This window comes from Piliocolobus tephrosceles, chromosome 1, assembly GCF_002776525.5.
Source record: "Piliocolobus tephrosceles isolate RC106 chromosome 1, ASM277652v3, whole genome shotgun sequence".
Lineage (NCBI taxonomy): Eukaryota > Metazoa > Chordata > Mammalia > Primates > Cercopithecidae > Piliocolobus > Piliocolobus tephrosceles.
Genome location: NC_045434.1, coordinates 61,959,927 through 61,975,908, shown reverse-complemented (window position 1 = coordinate 61,975,908; position 15,982 = coordinate 61,959,927). Strand labels below are relative to the sequence as shown.

The 15,982-nt window shown below is 45.1% G+C and overlaps 1 pseudogene; it reads right to left on the bottom strand.

The window, feature by feature from the left end:
- Window positions 1-3,332: 3,332 nt before the first annotated feature.
- LOC116418604 lies at window positions 3,333-7,054 on the bottom strand (annotated as a pseudogene).
- Between the last annotated feature and the right edge of the window lie 8,928 nt (window positions 7,055-15,982).

The window sequence follows — 15,982 nt, the reverse complement described above, 5'->3', positions numbered from 1 at the left end:
CTACCCACAGTAACAGGACATTCCCTAATCCATTTCCATTTCCACTGGTGACCTGCAGTCGGATGTCTTGCAGTTTGCCTTAGGGGAGATGGATGGAACATGTTCCTCTCCCATCAGGGGCCCTCCCCAGCCACCATGGCTCTTGGCCTCTGGGTACTTTACATCACCACTACTGGAGGGTGGGGCAAGGGAATGGGAAATAGGATAGCGGAGAAAAGGGGTGAGATGATAGCGATGTATCTTCCAGAGCCTATCCTGGTGACATGCTTTTTTCCAGCTTCTTTTAAGCACAAACCTGCAGTATTGTGAGTTCATATATGAACCTAGCTACTCTTTATTACACTGTGAGGGAACTTGGCACATAATCTTATGCTGGCCTATCTGCATGTAGTGTATTTTGAATTTTCTATTTAGGCTCACCCCAGCGCTGAGATTTGCTTACTCAGCAGTGCCTGACAGGCACCACCATGGGCCACCGCCAAGAGACAGGCACTACCTCTAGTCACCAGGGAAGGTCAGCGTGCAACATGAGGTGCGTTTGCTTTGGTTTGTTTTTTGTTATCATACCCATGTCTGGCTTGTGTGGCTGTCATTTTTTGCTCTAACTACTTTTGGTTTGACTGCAACACAAGGTTAGCCAGCAGATGGCAGCATATCTTACGTAGTTGGTGTGTTCTGCTCCTTGATCTCAGTGGCTCTCAGTCCATATCCACACAGTATTCATTTAATGCAGCTGAAGCTGGTTAGCTCAGTTGGTTAATGCTAATAATGTAGATAAGCCTTTTTTATTTTTATTTTTATTTTTATTTTGGAGACAGTGTCTTGCTCTTGCTGTTGCCCAGGCCGGAGTGCGGTGGCACAAGCATGGCTCACGGTAGCCTCGACCTCCTGGGCTCAAGCAATCTTCCTGCTTCAGCCTCCTGAGTACCTGGACCATAGATGCACACCATCATGCCTGGCTGTTTTTGTTTGTTTAAGGATAGGGTCTGGCTATGTTGCCCAGGCTGGTCTCAAACTCCTGGGCTCAAGCAATCCTCCTGCTTCAGCCTCCCAAAGTGCTGGTATTACAGGTGTGAGCCATGCACCCAGCCCAGATAAGCCTCTTAACACTTGTAAAACTCTGGTAACTCCAGCCACCCTTCACAGTTAAATATATCCCATCTTATATGCATATGCCCTGTATTTTCCTAGGAAGTTCAGTGTGACTGAGTTCTCTTAACCTCTTCCTTTGCCCTTATTACTTTGGAAAAAAATAGCTTTTGGTATACACATTTTCAGATTGGGCATGCTTTTTCAAGAACACGTCCCTCAGTAGTCATGTGCCCTGAGTAGGGCAACTTGGGTGGCCTTCCCAACCCTGTATTTGGGTGGGATTCAGGCTTCTGAACATTATTAAATTCAACCTCAAAATTTCTGCCTTTAGTAGAACCCCAAGGGTCCATGAAGTGCTAACTGAATGGCCTCCTTTGGAGTGCAGTTACTATGGGGAGACACGCACTGAGTGAGGCCTCTTGTGGCCCTTCTAGGGAGAGCCTGTACCTTGGTATATTTTATTTTTATTTTTATTTTTTTGAGATAGAGTCTCACTCTCTCTCCCAGGCTGGAGTGCAATGGTGTGATCTCAGCTCACTGCAACCTTGCCTCCCGGGTTCAAGCTATTCTCCTGCCTCACCCTCCCAAGTAGCTGGGATTACAGGCGTACACCACCATGCCTGGCTAATTTTTGTATTTTTAGTGGAGACAGGGTTTTGCCATATTGGTCAGGCTGGTCTCAAATCCCTGACCTCAGGTGATCTGGCCTCCCAAAGTGCTGGGATTACAGGCATGAGCCACCACGCCCGGCCCCTTGGTATATTTTGAAGTTAGCATTTCAAATTCATGAAAAAAACAGATCAGTCAGTAAAGTTGGCTATCCCCTTGTTTTAGTCTTTTCCTACTACTATAACAAAATACCGCAGACCAGGTAATTTATAAATAATAAATTTACTTCTCATAGTTTTAGGAGCTGGGAAGTTCATGATTGAGGCGCCAGCAGAGTCAGTATCTGGTAAGGACTGCTCTGTGCGTCCAAGATGGCACCTTGTTGCTGCGTCCTTCAGGAGACTAACACTGTTCTCACATGGCAGAAGAGATGGAAGAACTAGGCAGCCCTCTGAGCCTCTTTATAGTGCCATTAATCCTATCTGTGAGGGCTAAGCCCACATGGCCTAATCACTTCCCAAAGGCCCCACCTCTTAATAGCTTGGGGTTTGAGTTCCAACATAGGAATTTTGGAGGGACACATGCATTCAAATCATATCATCACCTGAGGAAAAAAATACTTAAATCATCATGTGAAAAAAAAGTCCAAGTATAGGAAAGATGTAAATATAAAAACAAAAACAAAAACAAAAACTCTAGGCTGGGCACAGTGGCTTGGCCGGGCATGGTGGCTCATGCCTGTAATCCTAGTACTTTCAAAGGCCAAGGTGGGCAGATCACCTGAGGTCAGGAGTTTGAGACTAGCCTGGCCAATATGGTCTCTACTAAAAATACAAAAATTAGCTGGGTGTGGTGGTGCATGCCTGTGACCCTAGCTACTCGGGAGGCTGAAGCAGGAGAATCACTTGAACCTGGGAGGCAGAGGCTGCAGTGAGCTGATCGTGCTACCACACTCCAGCCTAAGCAACAGAGCAAGAGTCCATCTCAAAATATATATATATATATATAAAACTATATATAACTATATATAAATATATGTAACTATATATAACTATAAAACTATAACTATATAAAACTATATATATAACTATATATATATATATAACATAACCCATTTTTTGGTAAAAATCCCTTTGTTCCCCAGAACCCCAAATTATCTAGAGATTTAGTCCATCTGCACGTATAGTGCACAGAAAAAAAAATTGTAAATGTATAAATCAAACCGATAACAGTGATTTTCCTAAAGAGGCAACTTCCAACTTTTAGGATATGGAATTTCTGTTACTGTGTTGTTTATCTGCTATGAACATCTAGAAAATGAATCCTGGCTAATTTAGGAGGAAGGAAATACATACTGGAAAAATACTAGTGCCTCAAAAAATCAGCAAGAACTGGAAGATCAGACTCACAGAATCTGTAGGCAGGAACCAGAGCAGCTCTGCAAGCTTTTGCTGTCTAAGGCTATGATGAACCATCTTTACTCCCTCAAGAGTTAACAGCCAGGGCGAGTTTTCTCAACTGGCCCAGCACAGGTCCCAGACCCATCTTCTAGCTTTACTGGTTGAGAACTGGAAGGATCTGTCCCCTTCAGATTCCATGATGGGAGGCAGGCACCTAAATTTGCCTGCTCACTAAAAATTATATTCCTTGGAGGAGATGTAACTCCTGAAAAGTAATCAAAGAGAAATGAGAAAAGGGACCTAAATTCAGGACAGGTGCCAGGTGACACATGGCTGTTACAGTTCATCTCTTGGGCTGCTTGACCTCCACAGCCACCCTTCTGGCACTACTGGGAGGCAAGGTCATGAAAGAAGATTGACAGATTGGGGACTGATATAGAGAGGCCACAACTTGGTCTCTGGGAAGGACATTTCTAAATCTCTGGAGTATTTTTCAACCTATGAAGAATGCCTTGGCTTCTATTTCCTTTCTCTTTCCTTCCTCCCTTATTTTCTCAGCATGGCTTCCCCATGAATCAAAGACACTCAAGCATCTAGGTAAAGGCTAAATCAGAGCCTTTCTGTGTGTGGAAGCAGGAGTTTAAGAGGCAAATGTCAGGCTCAATGTGAAGCCACTGGCTCTGAAAATAAGGGGAACTGCTCCAGATTCTAAGCTGGGACCACAGAGAAACATGGTTAGTCTGAGACATTGTATTGAGCAGGATTTGCTTACAATTGTTAAAAATTATTGGCCGGGCGCGGTGGCTCAAGCCTGTAATCCCAGCACTTTGGGAGGCCGAGACGGGCGGATCACGAGGTCAGGAGATCGAGACCATCCTGGCTAACACGGTGAAACCCCGTCTCTACTAAAAATACAAAAAACTAGCCGGGCGAGGTGGCGGGCGCCTGTAGTCCCAGCTACTCCGGAGGCTGAGGCAGGAGAATGGCGTGAACCCGGGAGGCGGAGCTTGCAGTGAGCTGAGATCTGGCCACTGCACTCCAGCTCGGGCGACAGAGCAAGACTCCGTCTCAAAAAAAAAAAAAAAAATTATTAGATACTGGCAAAGGCGTATATGTAACATCCTCATATATTTGGATGCGGCCGGGTGTGGTGGCTCATGCCTGTAATCCCAGCACTTTGGGAGGCCGAGGTGGGCAGATAATCTGAGGTCAGGAGTTCAAGAGCAGCCTGGCCAACATGGCCAAACCCCATCTCTACTAAAATACAAAAATTAGCCGAGCATGGTGGTGGGTGCCTGTAATCCCAGCTACTCAGGAGGATGAGGCAGGAAGAATTAATTGAACCTAGGAGGCGGAGGTTGCAGCGAGCTGACATTGCACCGCTGTACTCCAGACTGGGCAAGACGCTGTCTTTAAAAAAAAAAAAAATTTTTTTTTGATGCATAAGAACAATTTTCTTTTTTTTTTTCCTGGAGACAAAGTCTCACTATCACCCAGGCTGGAGTGCAATGGTGCCATCTCGGCTCACTGCAACCTCCATCTCCCAAGGTCAAGTGATTCTCCTGCCTCAGCCTCGTGAGTAGCTGGGATTACAGGCATGTACCACCACGCCTGGCTAACTTTTGTATTTTTAGCAGAGATGGGGTTTTGCCATGTTGGTCAGGCTAGTCTCAAACTCCTGACCTCAGGTGATCCATCTGCCTTGGCCTCCCAAAGTGCTGAGATTACAGACGTGAGCCACCAGGCCTGGCCAAGAACAATTTTTAAAATGTGAATTTATCATGCAATTTGTGGGCCAGAACACTGCCATGGTTTTTAAGTCCCTGTGTGATTCTCCCAGATACCAGTTCCTGCACCTCCCTGCCTTTCTCCCATCCCTAAGTTACTACTGTGTTGATCATTCTCTTTTTTTTCTTTTTTTCTTTTTTCTTTTTTTCTCTTTTATTTGAAACGGACTCTTGCTTTGTCATCCAGGCTGGAGTGCAGTGGCGTGATCTCAGTTCACTGCAACCTCCGCCTCTTGGGTTCAATCGATTCTCCTGCCTCAGCCTCCCAAGTAGCTGGGATTACAGGCGCACGCCACCTCACCCAGCTAATTTTTGTATTTTTAGTAGAGACGGGGTTTCACCATGTTGGCCAGGCTGATCTTGAACTCTTGACCTCGTGATCTGCCCGCCTCGGCCTCCCAAAGTGCTGGGATTACAGGTGTGAGCCACCGTGCCCAGCCCATTCCCTCTCTCTTTTTTTTTTTAAGAAAAGTATTTCCAAATATACCTGTAGCTCTAAACAATATACACTTTGTGTTATGCCTTATAAAAATGATATTATTTAACCAGGCACGGTATGACATGTGCCTGTAGTCCTGGCTACTTGGGAGGCTGAAGTGGGAGGACTGACTGAGCCCAGGAGGTTGAGGTGAGTTTTATAAAGGTATGTTTAAATTTGCAAGTGTGGTCAGGCATGGTGGGTCACACCTGTAATCTCAGCACTTTGGCAGGCCAAGGTGGTAGGATTGCTTGAGCTCAGAAGTACAAGACCAGCCTGGGCAAAATAGTGAGACCCTGTCTCTACAGAAAATTTTAAAAATTTGCCAGCCAGATGTGGTGGCTCACGCCTATAATCCCAGCACTTTGGGAGGCTGAGGCAGGTGGATCACTTGAGGTCAGGAGTTTGAGACCAGCATGGCCAACATGGTGAAACCCCTTGTCTACTAAAAATACAAAAATTAGCTGGCCATCTATTCTTCATTATGAAAAACTTTATAAAAACCTGAAAGAAATGTTGCATACTTGTATTTTTTGTTCTCCATTTCCAAACAAGATAATAAAGAGAGGCTCTAAAATATTTGTAAATCAAAACCCAATGGGATTAAAAATGAAATACAGAAAACCAAATCTACATACAGCTGTGCCAGAGAGCATTTGTGGCTTTTTGTTTGTTTGTTTGTTTGTTTTTGAGACGGAATCTCTGTCACCCAGGCTGGAGTGTAGTGGCATGATCTCTGCTCACTGCAACCTCCGCCTCCCAGGTTCAAGCAATTTTCCCACCTCAGCCTCTCCAGTAGCTGGGATTAGAGGCACCCACCATCATGCCTGGCTAAACATTTTTGTATTTTTGTAGAGATGGGGTCTCACCATCTTGGCAAGGCTGGTCTCGAACTCATGGCCTCAGGTGATCCACCTGTCTCGGCCTTTCAAAGTGCTGGGATTAGAGGCATGAGCCACCAAGCTCGGATGCATGAGTGTTTTTTGTTTTTTTTGGCGGGTGGGGGAGCTGGGGACGGAGTCTCCCTCTGTCACCCAGGCTGGAGTGCAGTGGCGCGATCTCAGCTCACTGCAACCTCGGCCTCCCGGGTTGAAGTGATTCTCCTGTCTCAACCTCCTGAATAGCTGGGACCATAGGCGTGTGCCACCACACCCAGCTAATTTTTTGTATTCTTAGTAGAGACGGGATTTCACCATGCTAGCCAGGATGGTCTCAATCTCCTGACCTTGTATCCGTCCGCCTCGGCCTCCCAAAGTCCTGGGATTACAGGTGTGAACCACCATGCCCAGCCTGCATGAGTGGTTTTTATCTGATGTTTTGGATCCATTTCACATGAAACAAAAACAGGTGCAATAGTAAAGCCAAACCAGGAAACCCCCAATAGATTATTTTTAGCTTGCCTCTTAATTTTTCTATCCCCAGCTTCTCATTTTCTGTGATGAGTCTTGGACATGTAACGTCTTGAGGGGATGCCAGTGATGGATGGACCATGGGTGAAGTGTCAACAAATGTGAAAAAGCAAATCCAGCTATAACTATATAGACAGTTCATTTGCAATGTTCAGCCACATAACCGTAGATAAATCCAACGACTGAAGAAAAAATAATAATTCTCTGAAACATTTGTTCAACTAACTTTTGTCCCTTGTAATCTACTCGTATGGGCAGCAAGCTCATATGCTCCAACATGACTGGCCATGGAGGCAGGTGGTGAAGCACAGGCGGTGGGCAGCATGGTGAGGGTGGCTGCAACTCAGATCCGGGTCTGGGTCTGGGCCTTATACCACCACACTTGGCTTTTTTTTTTTTTTTTTTGAGTGGAGTTTTGCTCTTTTTGCCCAGGCTAGAGTGCAAGGGTGCCATCTCGGCTCAATGCAACCTCCGCCTCCTGGGTTCAAGTCATTCTCCTGCCTCAGACTCCCGAGTAGCTGGGAGCCATGGCATGGCCACCACACCTGGCCTAATTTTTGTATTTTTAGTAGAGATAGGGTTTCACCATGTTGGCGAGGCTGGTCTTGAACTCCTGGCCTCAAGTGATCCGCCTGCATGGGCCTCCCAAAGTGCTGGGATTATAGGTATGAGCCACTGCGCCAGGCCCTGTATTGTCTTTTAAATAACATCTCCAAAGTGGCAATAGAGAAGAAATACCAACTTGTGAGTATATGTTTAGCTGATGTATACTCCAAGAATTAGGATAAAAATTAAAACATTTTTTAAAAATCAAAAGTTGAGGCCGGGCGCGGTGGCTCAAGCCTGTAATCCCAGCACTTTGGGAGGCCGAGGCGGACGGATCACGAGGTCAGGAGATCGAGACCATCCTGGCTAACACGGTGAAACCCCGTCTCTACTAAAAATACAAAAAATTAGCCGGGCGTGGTGGCGGGCGCCTGTAGTCCCAGCTACTCGGAGGCTGAGGCGGGAGAATGGCGTGAACCCAGGAGTCAGAGCTCGCAGTGAGCCGAGATTGCGCCACTGCACTCCAGCCTGGGCGACACAGCGAGACTCCGTCTCAAAAAAAAAAAAAAACAAAAATCAAAAGTTGAAATAATTTACAAACTGATTTTCACTAATACTCATGTAAAAGATGTATTTTAGGAAAAAGGAAACTATGAGCCTAGAGAGGCCTGATATGCAGGAATGAATGGTAAGCAGAGAAAACAGTAAATGGATGGCTAAATCTAAACACATATTGGTTATATATATAAAAAAATATGTATAATGATATCGGGTTGGGCATGTAATGAGCCTGTAATCCCAGCACTTTGAGAGGCTGAGGCGGGAGGATCCTTTGAGGTCAGGAGTTCAAGACCAGCCTGACCAACATGGCGAAAACCTGTCTTTACTAAAAATACCAAAAAAATTAGCCAAGCGTGGAGGCGCATGCCTGTAATCTCTGCTAGTCAGGAGGCTGAGGCACAAGGATCACTTGAACTTGGGAGGCAGAGGCTGCAGTGAGCCAAGACTGTGCCACTGCACTCCAGCCTGGGCAATAGAGCGAGACTCTGTCTCGAGAAAATAAACAAACAAATAAATAAATCAAAATATGTATAATGATATCTAACTTCTGAGGCAAAAGAATCTCAGCCAAGAGTTTTTTTTCCTTTTTTTAGAGATGCGGTTCTGCTCTGTTGACCAAACCTGAGAGCAGTGGTGTAATCACACCTCACTGCAGCCTTGAACTCTGGGGCTCAAATGAGGGGGTGAACTTTTGAAATATTGTAAGAGTCCTATATTTTCAGAGAAGGGTAAAGATAGTGATTACCTTCAGATAAAACCACCTTTCCAAAATTATGACTGAAAGAAAAATCTGATATAGTTGATTCCATCTTGCTTCTAACATCCAAGCTGTCCTTGGTCATTCCAAGCCAACTTTGGGAGAAATTTAGTTTATAGTTTAACCTTAAAGCAAGAATAATAGTAGCCCCTCCCAGAACTAAACTGCCTTTGTAAAACTAATGAAAGCCTACAAGGTTAGAATAATGAGAGGACTCTGGATTCTGCTAAGCTATAGACATAATTAGCTGGGTGCAGTGGCTCATGCCTATAATCCCAGCACTTTGGGAGGCCGAGGTGGGCAGATCACGAGGTCAGGAGTTCGAGACTAGCCTGGCCAACATAGTGAAACCCTGTCTCTACTAAAAATACAAAAAATTAGCCAGGCGTGGTGGTGGGCACCTGTAATCCCAGCTACTCGGGAGGCTGAGGCAGGATAATCGCTTGAACACAGGAGGCGGAGGTTGCAGTGAGCCAAGATTTTGCTACTACACTCCAGCCCAGGCAATAGTGCAAGACGCTGTCTCAAAAAATAAATAAATAAATAAATAAAAATAATAAGCTCCTTTCTTTCCCAGTCTATTTGCATCTTGTTATTGGACTGTGAGAACAAGCAGCCAGACCCCATTCTTCCTGGAACACTAGAGCACAGCAGGTCCCTCAGGCCCTTGCTTTCTGTCCTAGACCCTCAAGAAGACCTCAGGCAAGATGTAGACTGAGAAGCAGATGGATCAGGTGGATACAGCAGGGAGGAGGCCATCTGTAAACCAGGAGGTAGGCCCACACCAGACACTGAATCTGTGAACACCATGATCCTGAACTTCCAGACTCCAGAACTGTGAGAGAGAATTTCTGTTGTTTAAGTCAGCCACTATATGGTATTGTGTTGTGGCAGCAGAGCTGACTTAAGACAGGGCCCCTTTCCCCACTGTCTGGATCCCCACATACCCTACTTGGTGCAGATGACATGGCAGCACTTGGGAGGCATGGGCACTTCACCTAGGGGGTCAAGGATCTGCGGACCTGCCCAGGAAAGGGAGAAAGGGTAAGAATGAGAACCAGTCAGCCCGGGGTTCTAAACTGAGATATCTGAGCCACCCTCCTACACTCATCAACAGCCCTTTACTCTCACTGACCCTAAATACCAACTCCCCTTTTGCCTAAGAGACCTGAGGAAGGGGCGCTTACCCTCACAATCTGCAGTCTAAGCTCTGTGTTCCCTGGGATAGGCTCACCAGTCTGTAGGGTGGGAGAGGCCTTTTATAGGATAGAAGCTGGAATAAATGGCTGGATTGGGGTTTCAGAAGGGTCGTCTCCGACCTCAGTAGGATGTAAAACTGTGGTCCACAGGACCTCATATCCCAGTCTTTGTTGTTGTTTAAAGACTCAATATGTTAATGAGTTGAATTACAAAGCTAATACACTTGTAGTAATTTAACGATAGAGAAATGTCTAAAGTTGGCCAGGTGCAGTGGCTCATGCCTGTAATCCCAGCACTTTGGGAGGCCAAGGCAACTGGATCACCTGAGGGAGTTCGAGACCAGCCTGGACAACATGGTCTCGAACCTCCAGCCTGGACAACATGGTCACTGCAACCTCCTCCTCCTGGGTTCAAGCAATTCTCCTGCCTCACTCTTCTCTTCTCACTCTTTTAGTAGAGAGGGGTTTCACCTCTCTACTAAAAATATAAAACCCCTCTCTACTAAAAATATAAAAATTAGCTGGGTGAGGTGGCTCATGCCTATAATCCCAGCTACTCAGGAGGCTGAGGCAGGAGAATTGCTTGAACCCAGGAGGAGGAGGTTGCAGTGAGCCGAGATCGTGTCATTGCACTCCAGCCTGGGCAACAGAGCGAGACTCTGTCTCAAAAAAAAAAAATAATAATAATAATAATAATAGCAGAACTAAAAAGTTATTGTGCCTCCCATATTGCCCCTTGAGGAACAAGCTGTCAGGAATGTCTCCCAGCTAGAAGGGGTGTTGGATGCTGATAGCTCACAGCCAAGTTCCTCTCCACAAATTGCCTTCAGCAGACAAGAGTTGGCTCTCACAAGGTATTGCCTCCTTGTCTGCGTTCAATGGCTGGTCATTCATGGGTACAATGGCCTGGCCCTCTGACCTTCATTTGGTATGACTCGGAAGGACCATTCCTCCTCTGGTGCTTATTGTGGGCTTGTCTGAGGCCTCTGCTGTGGGGCAAATGGGGCACTTGTTTGGTGTGCAAAATTTAAGGGGACACTCCAAAACTCAATATTTTGAAAAGTCAGAATTCATGCCAAAAAGAGGCCATGATGAAAAAAATAAGATAAAAGTTTAAAATAAAGGTAGGACCTGTCTGCTTTTCATTTTCCTCTGCCTTCCCCTAATCAGCTTTTGATCCGTTTTGATTAATTGGATTGGTGAGCTGAACTCAGTGTGCAAATTTGGATTGCAATTAATATAAGCTAACATGTGGCTTTGAATATGCTAGGTATTTTGTCACTAGTACAATTTATCACTTATAAAATGTACAGTGAGTTAGTTTCAAAGTTATGTACTCTTTTTAGATAATAACATAAAGTGATAAAAAAAAAGCCTAGGATGAGAATTATAGTTCATAAATTGTTCCTGTGGTTGTTTATTGATCAACAATTATTTATTGAGCATGTAGAGTGTGCCAAGCACTAATCTAGACACTTGGAAACAAAACAGAGTAGGCTGCTTGCCTTCAAGAAGCTTATGTTCAAAGAATTGATTAGACATTCCCTTAAGATATTAATGAACTGGAGAGAAGTTCACTATATTCCCATTTTCCTTTCTTTTCTAGCTAATTGTCTTTTGTTTCCTAGCTCCAGAAAGTTTAGTGTATCCTGGTGCTTAAAGATAAATTAAGGCCAGGCACAGTGGCTCATCCCTGTAATCCTAGCACTCTGGAAGGCTGAGGTGGGCAGATTGCTTGAGTCCAGGAGTTTGAGACTAGCCTAGGCAGCATGGTGAAACCCCATCTGTACAAAAGATACAAAAAGTAGCCAGGCATGGTGGCACATGCCTGTAGTCTCAGCTACTTGGGAGGCTGAGGTGGGAGGATCACCAGAGCCCAGGAGGTAGAGGCTGTAGTGAGCCATGATTGCACCACTGCACTCCATCCTGGGTGACAGAGTAAGACACTGTCTCAGAAAAAAAAAAAAAAAAAAGGATAAATTAAGTGCTTAATAAAGTGCTTCTGAGAATTTTCTTTCTTTTTCCCCTGACACAGGCCTTTTATCTTCTATCAAAGTGTAAGATTGTCCATGTATAAGAATGGCTGCAAAATCCTCTACAAATAAAAGTATACCCCATGAGTACACACATGAGATCCCTTTTTCAGTTCTATTGTTCATATAGGCACAAGCAAGAAAAATTTGAGAGGTAAGAGTCTCATGATAGTACAATCTCGATCCATGATCTTGAGAAAAACTGTCCACATCTGGGATGCCATCTGCTTCTGGAGAGAAACTTCCCTGTTTAGCTTTACCTTAAGGTTTCCAGTCGGTATACAGTTCCACGAGTCTGGAGGGGGCCCTTCTGAGTTGTGAGATTATGAGACCAAGGTTCAGGATCTCAAAGTTTTGCTGCATTGTTGGTGCCAAGGGCAGTTTTTCTGTGATGTTGCCCTCAGAAGACCGAATAGATCTCCAGGTTCTAGATTGTGAAATGTTTGATTGTCCTCAGTCAGTGGACCATGAAAGTTTTTTTTTTTGAGACGGAGTCTCGCTCTGTCGCCCAGGCTGGAGTGCAGTGGCCAGATCTTAGCTCACTGCAAGCTCCACCTCCCGGGTTTATTCCATTCCCCTGCTTCAGCCTCCCAAGCAGCTAGGACTACAGGCACCTGCCACCTCACCCAGCTAGTTTTTGGTATTTTTTAGTAGAGACAGGGTTTCACTGTGTTAACCAGTATGATCTTGATCTCCTGACCTCGTGATCCGCCCATCTCGGCCTCCCAAAGTGCTGGGATTACAGGCTTGAGCCACCGCGCCCGGCCCATGAAAGTTTTTTTTTAATCTGGTGAAAATACACTTTGACATAATGCATTAAAACTTTGTAGCATTTAGTCATATTAGTATTTAGTAGCAGAAGATACATGACATTCTATTATTAGGTGCATAGGCCTTTCCAGTGACTATTTAGTTCATAAGGGGTCAACTTCCATCTTCTACTGGAAGTGGATCTGATTGTCATCAATCTATAATACCTTTGACCAAGGCAATCTAGTCAATTCAGTTAGCTTTGCCTAATGTTATTGTATCTGTAATCCTTTTTTAAAAACTGGCCAGCCTCCGTGGCTTATGCCTGTAATCCCAACACTTTGGGAGGCCAAGGCGGGAGGATCACCTGAGGTCAGGAGTTTGAGACCAGCCTGGCCAACATGGTGAAACCCCATCTCTACTAAAAATACAAATATTAGCCGGGCATGGTGGCAGGTGCCTGTAATCCCAGCAACTCGGGAAGCTGAGGCAGGAGAATCACTTGAATCTGGGAGGTGGAGGTTGCAGTGAGCCAAGATCACGCCATTGCACTCCAGCCTAGGCAACAGAGGGACATTCTATCTCAAAAAAAACACAAAAAAACAAAAAACTGTTTTATGGCCGGTTGCCGTGGCTCACGCCTGTAATCCCAACACTTTGGGAGGCCAAAGAGGGTGGATCACCTGAGGTCTGGAGTTCAAGAGAGGCTGAGGCAGGAGAATCACTTGAATCTGGGAGGCAGAGGTTGCAGTGAGTCGAGACTGTACCATCGCACTCCAGCCTGGGCAACAAGAACGAAACTCTGTCTGAAAAATAAATAAGTAAATAAATAAATAAATAGGCTGGGCACGGTGCGTCATGCCTGTAATCCCAGCACTTTGGTAGGCTGAAGTGGGCGGATCATTTGAGGTCAAGAGTTCAAGACCAGCCTGGCCAAAATGGTGACACCCCGTCTCTACTAAAAATAGAAAAAATTACCTGGGCGTGGTGGCAGGCGCCTGCAATCCCAGCTACTAGGGAGGCTGAGGCAAGAGAATTGCTTGAACCCAGGAGGTGGGAGACAGAGGTTGTATGAGTCGAGACTGTGCCATTGCACTCCAGCCTGGGCAACCAGAGTGAAACTCTGTCTCAAAAAAAAAAAAAATAAAAGCAAAATAAACAAATAAAACCGTTTTTACAACTTGTCCAATGAAACAAGTATTAGTACTTCTATCACTACAACCAGAAAATATGTACTGAAAATGAAAATTGAATAAAATTCCTCTATAAAGGTTTAAATGATCGATCAGGTAGCAGAAATGTACTTGAAGTTGCATTCATCTTCCCAGGATTATGGGTTTAACAACCAAACATTGGTCATAAACTATTTTAGCAATTTAGAACAGTCATCACACACACCCACTCACACACACACACATACACACACATTTAATTTGGAACATTTTATTTCTTCATGATGAATCATGGAAAGCTTAATAATGGAGGCTTTAAGGCCTCAGGAAGGACCAGGCAGCCATCAGGGTTCTCCATGAGTCTGTGCCTAATATTGGACTTATATTTTATTTTATTTTTTTTGAGGCAGACTCTTGCTCTGTCGCCCGGACTGGAGTGCAGTGGCCGGATCTCAGCTCACTGCAAGCTCCGCCTCCCGGGTTTACGCCATTCTCCTGCCTCAGCCTCCCAAGTAGCTGAGACTACAGGTGCCCGCCACCTCGCCCAGCTAGTTTTTGTATTTTTAGTAGAGACGGGGTTTCACCGTGTTAGCCAGGATGGTCTCGATCTCCTGACCTCGTGATCCGCCCGTCTCGGCCTCCCAAAGTGCTGGGATTACAGGCTTGAGCCACCGTGCCCGGCCTGGACTTATATTTTAATATCAACTTTGTTTCTCTAATTTAGATGCGTAGTACGGTTTATTAGATGGGTTAGCATAGGTAATTTGAGTTGGACCATGGAATTTATTCAAATTTCTTATCTTAACAATTTCCATACTGGCTGATTTAGTGTGACCATTTGGCAAAGTATTTTCTTGGTATTCAATTATTTATTTATATATTTGAGACAGGGTCTCACTCTGTTGCCTAGGCTGAAGTGCAGTGGTGCAATCTCAGCTCACTGCAACCTCCCTCTCCCAGGTTTAAGCAATCCTTCCACCTCAGCCTCCCAAGTAGCTGGGACTACAGACACACACCACTATGTCCTGCTAATTTTTGTATTTTTTGTAGAGACAGAGTTTCCCCATGTTGCCTAGGCAGGCCTCAAACTCTTGGGCTCAAGGGATCCACCTGCCTTGGCCTCCCAAAGTGCTGGGATTTACAGGCATGAGGCACTGCCGCAGCCTTCAATTAATTCTTGTCCTGTTTGGGTTAGCAGTTTTATAAACCAGTCATTCCTTTTATTAGAGTTCTGAGAATTCATACCTAGTCCAAATGATATGATCCTAAAGTTATGAGAAATCTGTATTTTTTTTTTTTTTTTTTGAGACAGAGTCTCGCTCTGTTGCCCAGGCTGGAGTGCAGTGGTATGATCTCGGCTCACTGCAACCTCCGCCTCCCAGATTCAAGCGATCCTCCTGTCTCAGCCCCCCAGTAGCTGGGATTACAGGCACATGCCACCATGCCCAGCTAATTTTTGTACTTTTAGTAGAGATGGGGTTTCACCAAGTGGGCTAGGTTGGTCTCGAACTCCTAACCTCAAGCGATCCCCCTGCCTCAGCCTCCCAAAGTGCTGGAATTACAGACATGAGCCACCGCACCTGGCCAGAAAGCTGTATTTAAGAGTGCTTGTCACTGTCCTTTCCATCCTTTCATGAACCTCCCTGAAGACACAACACTCTAGGATTTTGCTTGCGGAGTTTTCAGAAACTGCGTCAGAATTAAGCACTTAACCATGGAAACAACTTAAAATGGGCATAAAGGCATAATAGCTGAGCGCGGTGGCTCACGTCTATAATCCTAGCACTTTGGGAGGCCGAGGCTGGTATATCCTTTGAGGTCAGGAGTTTGAGACCAGCTTGGCCAACATGGTGAAATGCTGTCTGTACTAAAAATACAAAAGTTAGCCAGGCGTGGTGGTGCATGCCTATGATCCCAGCTACTTGGGAGGCTGAGGCAGGAGAATCACTTGAACCCAGGAGGCAGAAGTTGCAGTGAGATCAGGCCACTGTACTCCAGCCTGGGCGACAGAGTGAGACTCCTCCATCTCAAAAAAAAAAAAAAAAAAAAAAAGTCATAATCGACAAGAAAATTTGGTGATTTATGTGGCCTACAATAATTTAATAAACTAACCATAATTACAACTGACAGCATATGCAAGACATATTAGAATTTTGGGAGTCTCATACAATTGTGGAACATATATTAAT